At 34.9% G+C, this 22,295-nt stretch overlaps 1 long non-coding RNA gene and 1 pseudogene across 1 annotated transcript; one reads left to right on the forward strand and one right to left on the reverse strand.

The window, feature by feature from the left end:
- Positions 1-2,693: 2,693 nt before the first annotated feature.
- LOC121751123 lies at positions 2,694-9,774 on the reverse strand. The gene is made up of 3 exons (XR_006040001.1): positions 9,048-9,774; positions 4,477-7,256; positions 2,694-2,893 (listed from the first exon to the last, which is right to left on the reverse strand). It is a non-coding gene; the product is annotated as an uncharacterized LOC121751123 (long non-coding RNA).
- A 4,553-nt stretch (positions 9,775-14,327) lies between these two features.
- LOC121751943 lies at positions 14,328-19,606 on the forward strand (annotated as a pseudogene).
- The last annotated feature ends 2,689 nt before the right edge of the window (positions 19,607-22,295 follow it).

The raw sequence follows: 22,295 nt of genomic DNA on the forward strand, positions 1-22,295 counted from the left end.
AAATGGATGCATATATAATCATACTTTACAATGTTTAGCCATTCTACATTATTTTTCCTTATCAAGAATTGTTTATTCGGTCTCTAGCGTGATTAGGCATAGTACAATTATGTTGCTAAATGGCTTAACACTGTTTTTATTGACTTAATTTAATCACGATCTACTAACTTTGAGCATCACTTTGAAATATGAACTTATTTTCTTAATCTTTGAAATGCAGTTCCCTAATTATTGTTTTTTGGGATAAAATGACATTTTTTTCCATCCTGATATATATGTCATGAGCATGTTAACTTATAACTTTCCGAGAATAATTACTATAATTCATATAGGAAACCTTAATTACTATAAATATAGGAAACCTTAATATTTATACACCAAATAATTTAAAACAGAAATGGATATTTGCGCATTGGATGCGGCCCCCAAAATTGAATTTTATTGCTTCAATAGTCATAGAATCACATGGTAGGTTTGTAGGGAGTGACAGTCAGTCAACTAAATAAAGAATGAAGATACATTTACTTATTGGAAGATTTTGCTAGTGATTTTTTTTGTGTGGCAATAATAATGTTTTTGTCTAGTAAAATCTTGCATGCTTGAGGCATCGAGTAATTAACTTACAACCATTAATTACCCTTCAATCTTGTCTTGCATTGGTTAAGCATGCAACTAAATCTAACTTCAATTTTGCATAAATCACTACAAGGAAACTAGCAATTGACAAACACGAATTTTGCATATTTTTGAGGACTATATTTGATTTGTTTTAAATGTCAATCATGCAGATTATGTTCTAAAATTGCATATATTATACATTTGGTGCCTATAATTCGGGATGTTACAACTCATCCCCCCTAAAAGGAATTTCGTCCTCGAAATTCCCTCGGGTTTACATCATTCCTATAAGCGTCGCATATACGTATGCCATTCCACGACATCCTATATCCTCATCTACATAGCGTATCCTCACTTCCATAACCAAACACAGAATGACATACAAAATCACATAATCACATCTTAACACATAGCCACATTTTGCGATCACATAATAATATTATCATTATCTCTAATATATTTCAAGCACATTTGTCACATTATCATTTCTTTACATAGTAATTTCCATGTTATTTGCATCTTTTCTTTGTCCACATGAGGCGCACATATCATATTCATCACGCATATGTATAATTCACATACTCATCATATATTGTATAGTCCCAATTGCATAGTCCCTATTCGGGCACTTATAGCCGACGAAGGGTGCATTTCACTTTCCACATATCATCATTTCATTACGTTTTCCTTTATTATCATTCACAACACTTCTTATCTTTTCCCTTTTTCCTTTCTTAAGTCATCATGTAACATCATTCTCTTCATGTATTATCACTTATCAGTTTATTTACCACAACTTCGTATTAATTTATCTGATCAATTTCTAGCAAAAATTGGGCAGCGTTTTCTCTATAACCAGTGCTTCCCCAAAACCAACAAGATACAATGTTAATCACAGATTATCAAATCAAACCACCAAATCACAACATAATTCAAATATCAAGTCAGTATTCATCAACAACCATATTTATTTTCAAAACTCATTCTTATCCATAACTAACACATTTACAGATCACAGACAACACTTTCAACCAGAATACCATTTTATATCATATAGCTCAATTTCAAACTCATATTTTTAGACATATCTTATCATATACTATACAGCTCGCTTAGAGCATACATTCCCATTTTCCATTTCATTTCTGAATCATCATTCGGTTCTAACATTTATATAGCTCGTATTCGAGCGCACACATAATTCTCACGGAGTTCACATTTCCAATCATATAATTTATTGTCTTGCACGATTATTCAGTTCATATTTCCATCACATCACGTCATATCTCATATTGCCCGATTCGAAGTACACATGTAATCCATATAGGGGCACACATGTTCAGATCATATCATTTATTTCTTATTCGTCGCATTTTCTCATTCGCACATTTATGGTTTTATTCATATAATGCCTTATAGTTTCATATGTTTTCATATCAATATTTATCATTTTGCCAAACACATTTCCTTTCACATATTTCTATACTTTTGTTTATCATTATAGGATATTACTTTATGACTCTTAATCCATCTTATATCAGACAATCCACATACCTTTGTGAATTTTCGTGTTACACTTTTATATCATGATGGTCACTTAGTCTATAACTTACTTTCTTTCCATATCATTCCTTTAACTCATTTTCTTCTCTTTTACTTATACTCTTTCATAATCTGCATATATTTATTAGTATCTTTCATTAGGACATACTTTTCATCAACATTTTCAGACCCATCCTCCCTGAATTTTTTTTTTTAAATCTTTTACACATACCGACGCTACCGAGATTAGAGCTATATGGGGTGGCCAGTCCCATATAACATCTTTCTCGATCACACGGGAAACTATGTCCCGTACCTTGTTAACTTCTTTCCACTTTAGACATAAGCAGCTGCATCGAGTCACTGGTACTAACAGACAATTAAACCTATGTGGCATGTTTCTACACACTTTACTGAATCACTTCTTTCCAGAACCGCCTAAACCTAGGCTCTGATACCAAAACTTGTAACACCCCTTACCCGGTAGGTAACCCACCGAATAAGTGATGTCACGTTTCAGTATCGAAAACCCGTGCTGAAATTTTTCCTTTTTCTTTTTAGCTTAAAAGCATAATTAAAATCTATTACATTTAAAAACTTAACATTTATCCAGCGGAAGGTTAAAGATTAAACTATTACATAACATGCCACGACTACTAAACCAAGTTGACCACCAGTGACTCGCCAAAGATGCAAAGCTGCGCAACACCACTGACATAATGTCGACTCTAACCTGCAGGGGGGAAAGAGGGGGAGTGAGCTCGAAAGCCCAGTAGCAATATCCAAACTACAGAATCCAACCCTCTCAGCTAAGACAATAGTAACTATAATAACTACATTATTTCCTTTTTAATCTTTTGCTTGTTTTCATTTCAATTTCACAGATTTCCAAAATTACTTACAATCACATTATATCAAACTTATTTGTATTATCGTCATACAACTTTTCCATATATTCTTACTCATGTCTCTTCAGAGATTTCATTCTTAATGTCATTTCCTTATTATCTTGACTTATTATTACAATATATATATTCCAAATTCTCAGAATTTTCACACCAAAGCATACCTGTTCAGATACCCATATATATTCATCATATCATCCTCGTCATATTTCTCTTATGGTCTCTTGATAACATATTCATATATTTATTTCTATACTACAACATTTTCATTGTATCTTATAGCTTTGGTTTCTCCAGATTTCGCATATCATCATATATCATTTCGTATCACATTTTTCTCATTTTACCATTTATTTTCGTATACTATTCTTCCGTGTTAATTACCCCGAGCGGGGACCGTTCAACATAAAATATCATTTCCTCCGTGAGGACTGATCAACAATCATATCATATATCATATTTCACAAATCACATATCACATATCACATATTACAGATCCTTTATTCACAAGTCATCAGATATTAATTTTTTCTTATCTTATCATATATTACAGATCATTTATTCAGAAATCATCAGATATTATTTTATCTTATATTATCATATATCACAGATTACAGATTACAGATCCTTTATTCAGAAATCATCAGATATTATTTTATCTTATAGCCCCAATATCTGCTTGGTTTCAGGCAGGGTACACGGACCAGATCAGAAACAGAATCAGATGCAGACGCGGATTTTGTCCTCGAGAGGACTCCGCACAGACCACCCATAGGGTGCAGACAGATAATCAGACCACCCATGAGGGTGCAGACAGATAATCAGACCACCATGAGGGTGCGGACAGATAATCAAACCACCCATTAGGGTGCAGATCAGACAGATCAGATAGGGGCCCATCAGATAACAGACGATCCTCGCTTCGGTTATCCAGAAGACGAGTGATCACAGATAATGCAGCGCTGCTGTCCTATGGCATGCCAATTGTACCCAACACATATGACCAAGCAAACAGGACGTTTTATTTCATATTCTTCTTTCAAATCTCTTTTTCACATTTATTCCATTTCCAAATATCACTTCAGTTAATCATTCTTATCGAATTCACAGACACTCTTTTTCATATATATTCAGATATTTTTTTTCATAATCTATTCAGACATATTTCACATTATTCAGATCTTCATAATTTATTACACTTCATTGCATATCATATCCATTGTCTTTATTCATATTCGTACCATTTTTTTTCCACAGATCATTCATATTAAAATTAAAAAGAATCATAATAATCCACATATTAAATTATAAGCATATTTAAGCACATTATTTAAACATCTCACATATAATCACATTATAGCACACATCATCTCAACCTAAAGAATCAAAAACCATAGAGAGGATACGCTACCTCGCAGGCTTATGAACATAAGCCTATTTCACCTTGATACTTCTCTACCCTCTAAATCCACTCCTTTGTGATCAAAACGCACTATATGCTCCTTCGCTCGATTTGCTGGCGGATACAAGATTACCCGATCGATTTACCGATTAAATGACAAATATTTGGAAATTAAAAAGCTTAAGCTTTTGGTCTTCCATGGAGAGGGGGAGGACGTGCTTGTGGCTGAAATGAGGGGGGGTTTGGAGTTGATGATAGACAAAAGAATTCTCTAGAGAATTCTAATCATTATTTAATTATTTAGTTAGTTTTTAAATAAATTAATTATCTTGTAACATTTTATTGCCCTATCATATGATATCACATTTAGGAACTCTTTATATCATCATTTAGCATTTAAATTCTAGTTTAAGGCAAAATTATTCCTGTCTATATCTTCAAAAGTTTCGCCGATCGTTTTCGTTAAAAACTGAAATTATCGGCGATAGAAATTTTTTTAATTACCTTCAAATGGCCCAAAACAATTCCTCACATTATCAACAATTATTCTAGGCCATAATTTGTAATTTATAAAATTATTACCCCTTAGCTTCGATTTATGATTTTACACGGACAAAAGAAATTGCCGAAAATTGACTAATCGGCATTTCGTATCAAATTTATACCTTACGGTTTAACTTAACTACTATTCCTCACCACATATCCAAACCTTTTATTGGTGCCTATAATTCGGGATGTTACAACTCATCCCCCCTAAAAGGAATTTCGTCCTCGAAATTCCCTCGGGTTTACATCATTCCTATAAGCGTCGCATATACGTATGCCATTCCACGACATCCTATATCCTCATCTACATAGCGTATCCTCACTTCCATAACCAAACACAGAATGACATACAAAATCACATAATCACATCTTAACACATAGCCACATTTTGCGATCACATAATAATATTATCATTATCTCTAATATATTTCAAGCACATTTGTCACATTATCATTTCTTTACATAGTAATTTCCATGTTATTTGCATCTTTTCTTTGTCCACATGAGGCGCACATATCATATTCATCACGCATATGTATAATTCACATACTCATCATATATTGTATAGTCCCAATTGCATAGTCCCTATTCGGGCACTTATAGCCGACGAAGGGTGCATTTCACTTTCCACATATCATCATTTCATTACGTTTTCCTTTATTATCATTCACAACACTTCTTATCTTTTCCCTTTTTCCTTTCTTAAGTCATCATGTAACATCATTCTCTTCATGTATTATCACTTATCAGTTTATTTACCACAACTTCGTATTAATTTATCTGATCAATTTCTAGCAAAAATTGGGCAGCGTTTTCTCTATAACCAGTGCTTCCCCAAAACCAACAAGATACAATGTTAATCACAGATTATCAAATCAAACCACCAAATCACAACATAATTCAAATATCAAGTCAGTATTCATCAACAACCATATTTATTTTCAAAACTCATTCTTATCCATAACTAACACATTTACAGATCACAGACAACACTTTCAACCAGAATACCATTTTATATCATATAGCTCAATTTCAAACTCATATTTTTAGACATATCTTATCATATACTATACAGCTCGCTTAGAGCATACATTCCCATTTTCCATTTCATTTCTGAATCATCATTCGGTTCTAACATTTATATAGCTCGTATTCGAGCGCACACATAATTCTCACGGAGTTCACATTTCCAATCATATAATTTATTGTCTTGCACGATTATTCAGTTCATATTTCCATCACATCACGTCATATCTCATATTGCCCGATTCGAAGTACACATGTAATCCATATAGGGGCACACATGTTCAGATCATATCATTTATTTCTTATTCGTCGCATTTTCTCATTCGCACATTTATGGTTTTATTCATATAATGCCTTATAGTTTCATATGTTTTCATATCAATATTTATCATTTTGCCAAACACATTTCCTTTCACATATTTCTATACTTTTGTTTATCATTATAGGATATTACTTTATGACTCTTAATCCATCTTATATCAGACAATCCACATACCTTTGTGAATTTTCGTGTTACACTTTTATATCATGATGGTCACTTAGTCTATAACTTACTTTCTTTCCATATCATTCCTTTAACTCATTTTCTTCTCTTTTACTTATACTCTTTCATAATCTGCATATATTTATTAGTATCTTTCATTAGGACATACTTTTCATCAACATTTTCAGACCCATCCTCCCTGAATTTTTTTTTTTAAATCTTTTACACATACCGACGCTACCGAGATTAGAGCTATATGGGGTGGCCAGTCCCATATAACATCTTTCTCGATCACACGGGAAACTATGTCCCGTACCTTGTTAACTTCTTTCCACTTTAGACATAAGCAGCTGCATCGAGTCACTGGTACTAACAGACAATTAAACCTATGTGGCATGTTTCTACACACTTTACTGAATCACTTCTTTCCAGAACCGCCTAAACCTAGGCTCTGATACCAAAACTTGTAACACCCCTTACCCGGTAGGTAACCCACCGAATAAGTGATGTCACGTTTCAGTATCGAAAACCCGTGCTGAAATTTTTCCTTTTTCTTTTTAGCTTAAAAGCATAATTAAAATCTATTACATTTAAAAACTTAACATTTATCCAGCGGAAGGTTAAAGATTAAACTATTACATAACATGCCACGACTACTAAACCAAGTTGACCACCAGTGACTCGCCAAAGATGCAAAGCTGCGCAACACCACTGACATAATGTCGACTCTAACCTGCAGGGGGGAAAGAGGGGGAGTGAGCTCGAAAGCCCAGTAGCAATATCCAAACTACAGAATCCAACCCTCTCAGCTAAGACAATAGTAACTATAATAACTACATTATTTCCTTTTTAATCTTTTGCTTGTTTTCATTTCAATTTCACAGATTTCCAAAATTACTTACAATCACATTATATCAAACTTATTTGTATTATCGTCATACAACTTTTCCATATATTCTTACTCATGTCTCTTCAGAGATTTCATTCTTAATGTCATTTCCTTATTATCTTGACTTATTATTACAATATATATATTCCAAATTCTCAGAATTTTCACACCAAAGCATACCTGTTCAGATACCCATATATATTCATCATATCATCCTCGTCATATTTCTCTTATGGTCTCTTGATAACATATTCATATATTTATTTCTATACTACAACATTTTCATTGTATCTTATAGCTTTGGTTTCTCCAGATTTCGCATATCATCATATATCATTTCGTATCACATTTTTCTCATTTTACCATTTATTTTCGTATACTATTCTTCCGTGTTAATTACCCCGAGCAGGGACCGTTCAACATAAAATATCATTTCCTCCGTGAGGACTGATCAACAATCATATCATATATCATATTTCACAAATCACATATCACATATCACATATTACAAATCCTTTATTCACAAGTCATCAGATATTAATTTTTTCTTATCTTATCATATATTACAGATCATTTATTCAGAAATCATCAGATATTATTTTATCTTATATTATCATATATCACATATTACAGATTACAGATCATTTATTCAGAAATCATCAGATATTATTTTATCTTATATTATCATATATCACAGATTACAGATCATTTATTCAGAAATCATCAGATATTATTTTATCTTATATTATCATATATCACAGATTACAGCTTACAGATCATTTATTCAGAAATCATCAGATATTATTTTATCTTATATTATCATATATCACAGATTACAGATTACAGATCCTTTATTCAGAAATCATCAGATATTATTTTATCTTATAGCCCCAATATCTGCTTGGTTTCAGGCAGGGTACACGGACCAGATCAGAAACAGAATCAGATGCAGACGCGGATTTTGTCCTCGAGAGGACTCCGCACAGACCACCCATAGGGTGCAGACAGATAATCAGACCACCCATGAGGGTGCAGACAGATAATCAGACCACCCATGAGGGTGCGGACAGATAATCAAACCACCCATTAGGGTGCAGATCAGACAGATCGGATAGGGGCCCATCAGATAACAGACGATCCTCGCTTCGGTTATCCAGAAGACGAGTGATCACAGATAATGCAGCGCTGCTGTCCTATGGCATGCCAATTGTACCCAACACATATGACCAAGCAAACAGGACGTTTTATTTCATATTCTTCTTTCAAATCTCTTTTTCACATTTATTCCATTTCCAAATATCACTTCAGATAATCATTCTTATCGAATTCACAGACACTCTTTTTCATATATATTCAGATATTTTTTTTCATAATCTATTCAGACATATTTCACATTATTCAGATCTTCATAATTTATTACACTTCATTGCATATCATATCCATTGTCTTTATTCATATTCGTACCATTTTTTTTTCCACAGATCATTCATATTAAAATTAAAAAGAATCATAATAATCCACATATTAAATTATAAGCATATTTAAGCACATTATTTAAACATCTCACATATAATCACATTATAGCACACATCATCTCAACCTAAAGAATCGAAAACCATAGAGAGGATACGCTACCTCGCAGGCTTATGAACATAAGCCTATTTCACCTTGATACTTCTCTACCCTCTAAATCCACTCCTTTGTGATCAAAACGCACTATATGCTCCTTCGCTCGATTTGCTGGCGGATACAAGATTACCCGATCGATTTACCGATTAAATGACAAATATTTGGAAATTAAAAAGCTTAAGCTTTTGGTCTTCCATGGAGAGGGGGAGGACGTGCTTGTGGCTGAAATGAGGGGGGGTTTGGAGTTGATGATAGACAAAAGAATTCTCTAGAGAATTCTAATCATTATTTAATTATTTAGTTAGTTTTTAAATAAATTAATTATCTTGTAACATTTTATTGCCCTATCATATGATATCACATTTAGGAACTCTTTATATCATCATTTAGCATTTAAATTCTAGTTTAAGGCAAAATTATTCCTGTCTATATCTTCAAAAGTTTCGGCGATCGTTTTCGTTAAAAACTGAAATTATCGGCGATAGAAATTTTTTTAATTACCTTCAAATGGCCCAAAACAATTCCTCACATTATCAACAATTATTCTAGGCCATAATTTGTAATTTATAAAATTATTACCCCTTAGCTTCGATTTATGATTTTACACGGACAAAAGAAATTGCCGAAAATTGACTAATCGGCATTTCGTATCAAATTTATACCTTACGGTTTAACTTAACTACTATTCCTCACCACATATCCAAACCTTTTATTGGTGCCTATAATTCGGGATGTTACACATTCTTCCATCCCCATCTTCCACACTTAAATTCCTCCACCCTCCATTGGAGCGGAGCTCTGCAGATCCAGACAAGAGAAGATTGAAGATTCAACCTTGGGTTTTATCAATTTCTTTCATGTCTTGTACTTTTATTGTTTTTACTACTTGTCTATGAGTAGTTAAACATCCATTGTAGTTTTTTTGGTGAAGACTAGTATAAACATGTTTTGATTTATTGAATTGAACTTTTTCCTAGCTCCTGTGATTGTTTTGCTTGTTCTTGTGCTTTTATTGTTCTTTTGTCTCGCCAACTTGAGAACTATGTCCGTTTAACTAAATTAATCGAGAGATGGCTAGTTTTATAAAAGGAACGAGTACAACACATAAGTTTATCTGCACTCGAGAGAGGGGGTCCTTTGTGAGGGCTTGAGTATTATGAACTTAAGGAGTTAGAATCTAATCTATTGGAAGGAGACTTTGATAGTTAGCTTCTAATCTACTCGATAGGTGCACTTGAGAGAGGGCTTATCCTAGAATCACGACTTTCCTAATAATCATAGAGACACATAAAGGTACATATTTTATGAGATTAATCATCGTGTCGTAGTAGTTGGCTACATTCTTTCGCTTGCTTTGTATTATTTGTTCTTATGTTTTATGTTTTTCTTGTTTATTTACTTTTCTCTGGTTTAATCAATTAAACCCAAAACTTCGTGTTTCTAAATAGTATATGACGCTTAGTATATGATAATCAGTTGCAATCTTATCCTTGTGTTCGATATCCGATATTGACCTTTAGCTATACTAAATCTACTCTGTAAACTTGCAGGTATTTTTAGTGTTAATAAATAGTACACCAGTCATACATTTCACATTAAGGTAAAAAATAATTTATCAATATGCCTCAAGTACTTAAAACGACAACACATTGTTAGACGTCGAAATGTAAATACATTACTATATAATGATGAAATTACTTCTACATTTAAAAAAATGTTGGGGGTATGAGCCTTTTAGAGCATCCACAACCGTGCTCTTACCAGCGGCACGGTTGTGGGCCCGGGCGGTACTATTCATGCCTGCTCTCTGGCAAGAGCACAACACCCACAACTGTGCTCTTCCGCAAGGACGAGCACAATTAATATAAAATTCAATTACACAAAAACATTTTCATAATACTAAAATTCATTAAAAAAACCACAATAAAAATAACAAATTACAAATAAAATAAAAAGACATAATTAAAATCCTAAAAATTAAAAATTACATAATTAAAATACTAAAAATTAAAAATTACATAATTAAACTCCTAAAAATTAAAAATTACATAATTATTGGCTAATATAACCCGAGGAAGACTACGCATCCGGCGGCACCAACCCCAATTGTTTTTGGAGACCCAATATCATGGACTCGTGCGTTTGAAGTTGCGTGGGGGTCATAGTTGACCTATCGGCCATATTGAGTTGGGCCAAAAGGGCCCACAACGAGTTGTTCGGGGGTGGAGGTGGAACATAGGGTGCGGGTTCGGGAGCAGGGGCAGATGGAGTCGCGGCGCGACGTCGTTCGGCCGCCGCCTTCTTCCTACCTTGCGGTCGGCGTCGGGAACCGCTTGGTTGGGCATCGGGGCTACCCAAGTTAGCTTCGGCGAGTTGGCTAGCCACTTCTTCGCCGGCGTCGGATAGGGATGCCGACCGTGAGCGTTTGGAGGAGCCGCTAGAGGAGGATGTTATGCCTCCCTTATACTTCGGGTGCGTCCGCGTCTCCTGCCAAACGTTAAGATATTTGAACGACTTACCGTTCATGGATTGGTAGGTGCTCAGCGAGGCGGTGATGATGTCGACCTCGCTTCGGCCGCTCCCGGCATTCCGGGACTCCTGGATGAAATAGCCGTTGAACTTGCCAATTTCTTCGTTGGCTCGGCCGATGAAGTTGCGCACCATACTCTCGTTGCGCTCGATCGTTCCCGGCGGCCGGTGTGCATTGTACCGGCTAGAGACGCGCCACCAAAAGTGATCGCCGGATTGGTTCGTTCCAACCACCGCATCTTCGGAGATTTCCAAGTACGCCTTGAACAATCTTTCCATCTCCGCCGGTGAGTACGGTGTGCGGACACCGGCGCGAGATGGAGGATTCGGCATTTGGGAAGGGGCGCGAGGCCTAGGCTCCGGTGTCCACCCGTAGCGCCCATCGGAGGCACCTTGATCGTCGATTGGGTATGGCCGGTAGCCACTCGGAACGCCCGAATCTTGGGTGAGAGGAGGGGCCGAATATTCCGTTTCCGGACTATGAAACGGTTGCGAACCGAACCATTCGGGGTTCCAACCGTGAGAGCCGCTTGGGTTGTCGTCGTTACCGGACATAGTGGTGTTGTAGGGTGTGAGAGGAAGATGAAAATGGATATGAGAGATTGATGATGAGAATTGTGTAGTGAAAGTGTGAATTTTTTGGAGTGAAATTGGGGGTATTTATAGATGAAAGTGTGTATTTTTGGGGTAAAAAAAATAAAAAAAAAATTAAAAAGTGGGGAAAAACGGTTATAAACGGATATAATTTTTTGGGGAAGTGAAATTTTTTTTTTATTTTTTATCGATTTTTTTTAATAAAAATCCGATTTTTTAAAAAAAAAAATAAAAAATGTTTGAAACCAACGGCTATGCCGTTGGCGAATCAGAGACCGCCACGTGTGCGTCCGCTGGCACGGACGTGCTCGATACATCGAGCAGCGCCGTGCCAGCGGCGCGGTTGCAGCGGTGGCGGTCCTTCGCCTTGCCGCTGGCACGGACGGCGGTGGCGCCAACCGCCACCGCTGCGGATGCTCTTAGGACCCAATGTACCTCTGTTGTTGTGTGTATATGTGCGTGGTTAAGGCACGACCTCGACTCACATCACGTGTGAGTTTTTGTTCGAATTATGTATTGATCCCAATTAAAATTGGAATGTGAGTTGACATTGCCAAATGTAGGTAATCAAATAAATTAGGTAGCAAGAAAAGTGTGATCTCTAAGAAATTTGGCTAGAACTATTTACCAATATTCCTAAATTAGATTAAATTTAGGGCGTAATCCTCTTTTTCAAGTGAAAGTGACATCGAACGATATGAGTATATACCCAAAAGGAAAAAAAAAATAGAACCATGTAAAGAAAAAAGAAAATATCCACCGTATTCATTTATTCATTATGGCAACGCACCTATTTTCTATAGTTTTAGTTGGGAAGTAGGTGCACTGCTTTTATATAATTTTTAAAATAAAATGCAAACTAATTTATATACCATTATTGATATCAACAGTGTCATGTTAAATTATGTGTTGCTTACATTTTGTAATTTACATTATCACCAATACTAAGTAAGCTATATATGTTTCTAAATTAGGATTTCATAAATAATTAAGCCACCACACAGTCACACTATATGCACATAAAACAAAAATTGCTATATATCCGAGTGATAGGCTTTGAACATTCAATATTCCAATAAAATATAAATTCTTATTATTACCCGCTTCTGGAACTCTATACTTGAAACCAAGAGTCTATTTTACTGTTCTTGCTAGAAATTAATTTAAGTTAATCATATTATAACTCTATAATAAATAGTGCAACGAAAATAGATATAGTCATAAGCAAAAGCAATTGGATCTTGGCCCATTGGGATTGGATATTGACCTTCAATATTAATTCTAGCCTGTAAACTGTTGGTCCTTGTAAAAAATATATAAGGTGATGTTTTGATTGATGAGATAAAATAATCATTAAAATACTTGGTTGTTAATCTCATTAATCATCAACTTTTTAAAGTGGGAGTATCGCGAGTCTACGACATCATGGGCAGTTCTTGATGGGCCGAAATCAGGCCCAACCTCCAACTTGTTGGGCCCATGGGATAGAGATGATTGAATAAATGAAAGCCCGAATAACTTCAACTCAATTATCTCTCATGCACAATACTAGTAAAATAAAAATTGGTAATAATGAAAAATGATCCCCATCCTAGTATCCAAATAGACAGACAATCAAGCATAAAGGAATTATAAAATGCTAAAAGAATACGAACTTGAATTGAATAATATTAAAAAAAAATTTAATATGAACTGGAGGTGTACTTTTAGTTACTCACATAAGTTTTGAATGAGCATTTAATAATAAATACCCGATAAAAATATGAAATCGATTTGATTAAACAATTGGTTGCTAAAATTTTTTGGTAGTTTTGATTTTTTTTTTCTTAACAAAAAAACGATAATTCTAGTCATTTTCAAAATTTACCGATAACAATAGTTTAAAATAATAAATAATGCTACAACAAGCCCAATGTCAATCATTTATCAAGCATATTAATTTCAATAATGTGTAGAAATTTATCTCATTGCTTTGAAATAAACACTACTAGTAGTACTAGTATTTTCAAAAATATAATATAAATATAGAAATCCTATTATTTAATTGAAACTGGTAAGTATACTAGAAGTAGAAAGTGGTCGTATGAAAACGTAGAAATGGCTCGAACGTAAATTACAAGAAAAAAAGAAAAAGACAGAGAAAACGGCTCGATTTTCAAGAACATCTCAATACAAAACTAGTAGTACTCGACTTTAGAATTGAAGAATCACTGCAGCATTAACCATTACTGCCTTTTCACAGCTCACACCGACGACATTCACGCTAAAAAAAGCATAGATCCGTGCTGCAATTTTCCACTCATTCTGTTGTTGTTTTTGCGGTGGCGATTTCCAGCTCAGCAAATGCTCCTCAGATTAGGGCGTTTTTTGTTGCTTCTTGAATTGATTGCGCTTGTTTCGGGATCAGACCCTTATGTCTACTACGACTGGACTGTCTCCTACCTCACTGCTTCACCTCTTGGCTTCAAGCAACATGTCTTTTTTTTCCTTCTCTTATCCCATTGCAGTTGTCACTTTCCCTTTATGGATTTGTCTTAGCTTATCCAATTTACCTTCTTTAATGCTCTTGGTGTTTTGTTTTCTGTATTTTGTGTGTGAAATTATAGTTATGTTGATTTGGGATTCTTCATTTATTGATGTGCTTCACTTTCCAATAATGATATGCTTCGTCAATTCCCAAGTACGGAAGCTTTAGTCTTTTAAATAGTTGTGAAATCAAGATCTCTAATACTATCATCCAATACAATGGTTCTGTAATTACTTAAAATTGGCTGAAACAATCATGAAGTGATGATGTAATCTTGGAATTCACTTTGCACATTGAATAATTAACTAATGCTATTCCATTTGTCGTTCGCTCCAAACTTCAGTCCCGTGTAGCTAATCAGTCTCAAGCAATCTTTCCCTTGTTTATAACTTACATGGAGAGCTTAAGTGAAATGTGCCAATTTTATCCTTGAACCAGCATGCCCTGACTGACCGAACCAGCACTTGCCACCTTACTGTTCAACTTTCTCTTCATGTATCTTGAGAGCTTTATGTTAATGCCCTTGTCTGGGACCGATCTTTGTGGAAGGGGCATAGGTTGAAACGATAAGGCTGCATCTATACTAGTTGCCGTTTAAGTAAAGGGTTTCAAGAGACATCCTTAGTATTGGGTAGGACTCATAGAAACATAGAGAAAGTTTATTTAGCACATTGAGACCTGGTGTATACAGTATATTAGAGCTTTTGAAAAGGAATACATTGAACCAATCAACTTGAAATGCATGGTTAGCTTGTTGATTTGGCTATTTGTTGCAGATTTATACTTGGGGAGTGTTTGTATTTTGATATATTCAGATCTGGATGAAGATTTTTAGACCATTTTCTATGTATGATTGCCTCAAAGTAGATCCTCAGAGTGCCAGAATGTCAATTCATTTGTATATCATGACTTAGTCTAATAATTATGTTTCAGGTGATTGGCATAGATGGCAAATTTCCAAGCCCGGTTCTAAACGTCACCACAAATTGGAATGTTGTGATCAATGTGAAAAATGATCTCGACGAACCTCTTCTTCTCACCTGGTATATTTCAAGCTCTCAATGATGTGGCATATACTAAAAGTAATTTTGAGTAACTGTTTTTGTGGGGTGCAGGAACGGTATCCAACAAAGAAAAAATTCATGGCAAGACGGTGTTTCAGGGACAAACTGCCCGATCCCTGCAGGTTGGAACTGGACATACCAGTTTCAGGTCAAAGATCAGATAGGCAGTTTCTTTTACTTCCTTTCCCTTGGTCTCCAACGAGCTGCAGGTGGATTTGGCGGAATAATTGTTAACAACAGAGATGTTATCCCCATACCTTTTGGCACACCAGATGGAGATATCACACTCTTTATCAGCGACTGGTACAAAAAGAGTCATAAGGTTGTTAAAATAGCCATGGATTTCCATGTCTTTTCCCCTGCCGTTGTTTCTTTGTGCATGTGTTCATTTCTTGAATTTATTCTTGTTTTAGTCACTTACGATCAACGATTATGGAAAAACAGGGACTTAGAAATGACCTTGAAAGTGGGAAAATGGAATTGTATTTAACGGATTAGGCCCTTACCAATATGACAAAAGCCTTGTACCAGATGGTATTCCTTACCAAATAATAAATGTCGAACCAGGTACTTTCCTCGAATATGATGAATATTTTACTATCAGTAATTTCATCTTGTATTTGGCCCAACATTTGGATTTTTTTTTTATCTTCTTTGATTGAACCATTGCTTGTATATCCAAAAAATCGTACTACTAATTATTTCTGACTTAAAAGATTAGAGATTCCTCAATATTGAAGAACTATCTCAATTTATATGAGCTAATTTAATTTGTGGTCACGTAGAAACTGTATATGCTTTTGATGAAGAACAGATGTAAAACAAAATTCCCACTGATGAGTTCCATGTATAACAGGAAAAACATATCGGCTGCGCATCCACAATGTTGGAATCTCTACGAGCTTGAATTTCAGGATCCAAAATCATAACTTGCTTCTCATAGAAACTGAGGGGTCTTATACTGTACAGCAGAACTACTCCAACATGGATATCCATGTGGGTCAGTCATACTCGTTTTTGGTGACAATGGATCAAAATGCCAGTAGTGATTATTACATTGTTGCTAGTCCGCGATTTGTCAATGGCTCGTCCTCGCCCAAGGCCCCAGGAATTGCTATACTGCATTACTCAAATTCACAGGGTCCTGCTTCAGGTCCTCTCCCAGACCCTCCTATCGAACTTGACAAGTTTTTTTCAATGAATCAAGCAAGATCCATAAGGTTGGAATTTAATTAGTATTACTCTGCTCTTCTTCTCCTGTGAATTAGTAAAACATTCATATATCAGCATGTATAATGTTGTTGATTAGATGGAACGTTTCTGCTGGAGCTGCCCGACCGAACCCTCAAGGCTCGTTCAGATACGGAGAGATAACTGTGACTGATGTGTATGTAATCCAAAATAGACCTACAGAGCTCGTTGATGGGAAATGGCGCAGAACTCTGAATGGCATTTCGTACATAGCTCCTTCGACACCCCTCAATCTTGTGCAGCAGTTTAAGGTCCTTGGGGTCTTCAAGCTTGACTTTCCTAACAGATTTATGAACAGACCTTCCAAATTTGACTCATCTGTGATTAACGGAACCTTCAAAGGATTTATGGAAATTATTTTCCAGAACAATGACACGTCAGTTCAGAGTTACCATCTTGACGGCTATGCTTTCTTTGTTGTCGGGTCAGAAGCGATCTTCTTTGCATTAATTATTTGAAACCCCCTCGCTTTTTCTTACTGATAAGAAGTTCGATATCATTTTTAATGTGGTTTGCAGGATGGATTATGGTGTTTGGACGGAGAATAGCAGAGGCACCTATAACAAATGGGACGGGGTGGCTCGCTCCACTACCCAGGTAATAATATTCTCCTCTCTTGATCTTCTTAATACTGCATTTAGCAACTTATTTGAACTTTTTAAATGTAGAGAGAAAAAAGAAAGTAAGTTTTGTAAGGTGATTAGAGCACATTTTGAGAAAAATAACATATGGTTGCTTCAGTATGTTTTGTTGCATAAAGCTCTCAATATGATTTAATTCTCTTCCCCTAAATTTGGATATTCGTTGTCCTTCTGCGCGCAGGCTTGCTTCCATTTTTTGTAGTTCAATAAATTTGACTGATGTTTTGACACGATAACAGGTATTTCCTGGTGCATGGACTGCTATATTAGTATCCCTAGATAATGCTGGGATGTGGAATCTCCGAACACAGAACCTCGACTCATGGTATCTTGGTCAAGAAGTTTACGTGAGTGTAGTAAACCCCGAGAATGACAAAGACGAGTTTCAGTTGCCCGAGAATACCATCTACTGCGGTGTGCTTTCTGTCTTGCAGAAGTAAGTAAAACTATGTTGCTTGCTGTATTCTGATTCTTTTTTTTTTTCCTGTACTTAATCCTCAGTCTTAGGAAAACATTTTGGGAAATGCCACATAACAATAATAATGTGAAAATTGTTTAGATATATATGAATTAGATGAATTTATCACTCGTTGCAGGGACCAGGCTCATAGGGTGAAGTTCTCTGCAGCTTCATCTGTGGAGAAGATGATCAAGATTGTTGTAATTTCAATATCTGTCGGTTTATTAGGACTATCCGGTTTCATATAACCCGAACAGGAACTCAGTCACACCATCACTTCCTATTCAGACATAACTAAACTAAACAAAACAAATAAACTTTTCAACGCAAGCTTATCTATCTACTTTCAGGGAAGCTGTCGTGTGACACCAAAATCTGAGAATGCATGGGAACACAATTTTGGATTGCCCAAATCTTCGCTTCTTATTTACCCACCTAGCTCAAAAAAAATCCAAAATCCATATAAAAAAGAGAATTTATTGTCTAACCAATACATTTTTGAGTTTGTTATTTATCTATTTAGCATTTGATTTCAGAGTGTTGTAGCTTTTGGGGGATTTTAACCTAACTGTGTAAATTAGTAACGAATCCCAAAATTTGTGTTATAATTCTTCAACCTCTGCTTGTTCATTGGTATTCTTTCGATGAATAAACCACCTCTTTGGTTTAAAAAATAACTAGTACAGTAATTTTCTTGTTTTGTTTTGTGCAGAATGGATGAACACTAGTAATTATTTTGTTTTGTGCAGAATGGATGAACACAAGTAATTTTTTTGTTTTGTTTTGTCTAGTTTAGTTTTGTGTAGAATGCATGATTTTTTTTGTTTTGTTTAGTTTGGTGCAGAATGTATGATAGTAATAAGAAGTGGTCGGCAAGGAAACCGCCTCTCCCTGTGGATCTGCTGCGGTCTAATGAAATAATGGTAAATTCGATTGTGAGGGCGTTGTTGTTACAGGTCGAGGAAGAGCAGAAGCTGAAGGGAAAGTGGTGCCATAATTATACAAACGCTCTGTTTCAACATGTTGTAACCAAGCTTCATTCATGGAGGCCATCCAAGAAGAAGAAGAAGCCTGATACATCGTTTGGCAATTTATGTCCATTGCATTGCATTGGTAGGGGCCTCGTAGCAGTGGTCCAGTTTGTGTTGAAGGCGGAGGGTCAGTGGTCTAATGAGTATAATGAAGGTCTCACATTCAATTAGCCATAGCCATAGCCATAGCCATAGCCAAGCTCAGATCATCATCTTCTTCTTCTGTACCATCCAATAACATTAACACTAACAACAACAATAACCTTCATGTTGGGACTGCCTCCACCTCATACATCACTATCATAGGAGTATATGCTTATTTATTTGTTATGCTGACATACAATGTTATTAGGCTCTTCTGATTCTCTTAGACTTATTGTTGTTTTTCAATTTGGTAAGATTAGCTATTGTTCTTCAAATATTGTTAACCTGATTCTACATTAATCTATTCATTTGCTATTGATTTCTGATGGTAGGAGCAGGGATGCTTTGCTTTAATTCGCAATTATCGTTTGAGGATTTCTTTAGTTACTCGGTTTATTCATGTTATTAATTTTGACGAAAATTTCAATAACATGGAGTAGATATAAAATACTAAAGATGGAAGAAAACTTATTTTTAGATATATTGATTATTATGCTAAAAAAAACTTTCATTTTGGATATGATCAATTAATATGCTAATAAATGGTGTTTATATTTGATTTCATGAAAAATATAGGAGTACTACACAACTAGTCAAATATGTCCATAATTTTTTTACCTTTGTTAGCAAATTAATTAATTACTGTATTTTAATTTTTAATAGTTTTGATACCATATAAAAAAAATCAATAAAAGAAATAAATGCAAAAAATTAAGGAAGTTTTTCATATAGGAAATTTTTGCTGTCGAATCTTGCGCGGACATTAAATTGCAAGATCTTGAGCTTTAATGTATTTAAAGCATAGAATATAATATTATCAATTTAACGTGTCATGGAATAATAAAATAAGAATTATACGGCATAATCATTCATATAGATAATTTATTATGCACAATGCCTAGTAATAAGAAAAAAACAATCCCATTAAATATTACTCCTATATGCAATGCTAATGCTAGCAATAAAAAATATTTCCCACCATGTAAATTGGTGATGACTATTATGCTGTAAATTTTTCTTGACAATCTTTATTTAATGTGAAAGATTTAAGTGCATTAAATATAGCGTAATTAATGTGTGTATATAGGTGTTATATATGGAATATGAAATATTTCTACTGTGTACCATGTGTGTTTATAGGTGGAGGTACGGTCCATGTATATATCTAGTTGTCAAAATCTTATTGGTAGGGCATACCATGTCAACTTTCCATTGAATTTTTTCTCGTGCGGTGTAATGAATATATAAATCCGAGTGTGAAGCTGTTGCTGGAGTATACTGATGATCTCATTCAATTGCTCACATTTGATGTTGATGTTTTCCTTTGATGTTGATGAGCTCAGAGACATCGGAGAACTTGCAAGCACAATCCACCGAACCCCGAGCCACACAGGCCCAGCCCCTGAACCAGGGCTCTGATACCACTGTTGGGTATCGGTGGTGCACACCCGAACTCCACATTAGTATGATATTGTCCGCTTTGGGCAAAGCCCTCACGGTTTTGCTCTTGGGATACTCCTCAAAAGGCCTCATACTAATGGGGGGAAGCTTTTATATATGCTTGCAACTCTTGTTTATTCTCGGATGTGAGATATGATTTGCACTACCACAGCTGGTATACAAAACAAACATCGTTACCTTCGTATTGTTTTACCTATGATTATGCTACGAATTCTGTATAAATGCGATTGAATGGAGGTATGTATGCAAGGGATCAAATAGTAGTAATGTCTAGCTCTAGCAAGTGAACAACAATTCACCAAACAAACTAGTGAACAATAGCTTTCATTCAATCAGTAACAACACTAATTTTGAATTAGAAAGGGACGAATCTTGAAATCCTTAACTTTCAGAATGCATATATTATGCATGCAACGGATATGAAACATATATTTTAAGGCTATTAGTAAAAATTGGGTTAGGCTACTATTAACGTTGAGGACCTGTTCATCCTTGGTCAAGCAGGGGTGATAGCATATCATCTTTGCAGTACTACTAAAGGTTTAAATTATGTAATGAATAAAGAAACATTGAATTATTACTACTCTTATTTTGATATCAGCTTTAAATAATGAACCATGACTAAGGTTTATACTCCATATTATTGCAGTAATACAACTAATTTTAAATTTGGAGTAAATACACACACTTCATTTTTTACAAAATTTGGGGTGTTAAGTTTTTTTTATTCTAATTTTTTAAGAGTTGGTTAAAATATGATTAAATTTGGTCAGACTTCATTAGTTGATTTGCGATCGATTATTTTTATTTATTGCAGAGCTTCCCATATCAATATATCACGACATTTTTTGTAGTATCATACAAACCGAAAGAGACTTGGCCACCAAAATTGAATCCGAACACCTAGCACTTTCTATTTTTTTAGTACCAGTTTATAAGAGTATTAAATTTAAAGCTCTATATATAAACTCTAATTTGAGGTACGTAACGTCAAAAATGCAAATTTAGTAGGTGTAAAATATTTTGGTTTTAAAATTCTCCACTTTTATGACGCATTTGGTTGGTGTCATGAAATTTGGGCGTATATTTGGAATTAAAGTTTCCCAATCTGAACTAATTGTTTATTACCATATACCTATGAGGTTTAAAAATAGAATTTTCCAAATCTCGTCTAGTTTTATGGTAATTAAACTTAAAAATAAATTAGGACTAATATTCTTTTTATAATAATTTCTGGGTTTTAGGGTTTTAGCATTTGTTAGAATAATGTTGTAGTTTAGGGGAATTTTAAACAAAAGCGATGATTTTGCGAATCCAAAATTTGTGTCATATTAGAAAAATTGTTTCACGTATAAGAAAAAGTAATTGGAAATGGGCCTATTACCATATTAGAAAAATTGTTCAAATTGTTGATCCTTGTTAAAAATGGCAAAAGCTTGTGTAGAAGTGGAGTAGTAGTACTGAAGTAGTATTTTTAAAAATATTTTTGTTAAAGATCAAACGAAGATCTCTCTTCCTATTCTCTGTGGCGAAGATTTGGCTGTATCTTCCC

The sequence above is a fragment of the Salvia splendens genome, chromosome 10 (assembly GCF_004379255.2).
Source record: "Salvia splendens isolate huo1 chromosome 10, SspV2, whole genome shotgun sequence".
NCBI classification, from domain to species: Eukaryota; Viridiplantae; Streptophyta; class Magnoliopsida; order Lamiales; family Lamiaceae; genus Salvia; species Salvia splendens.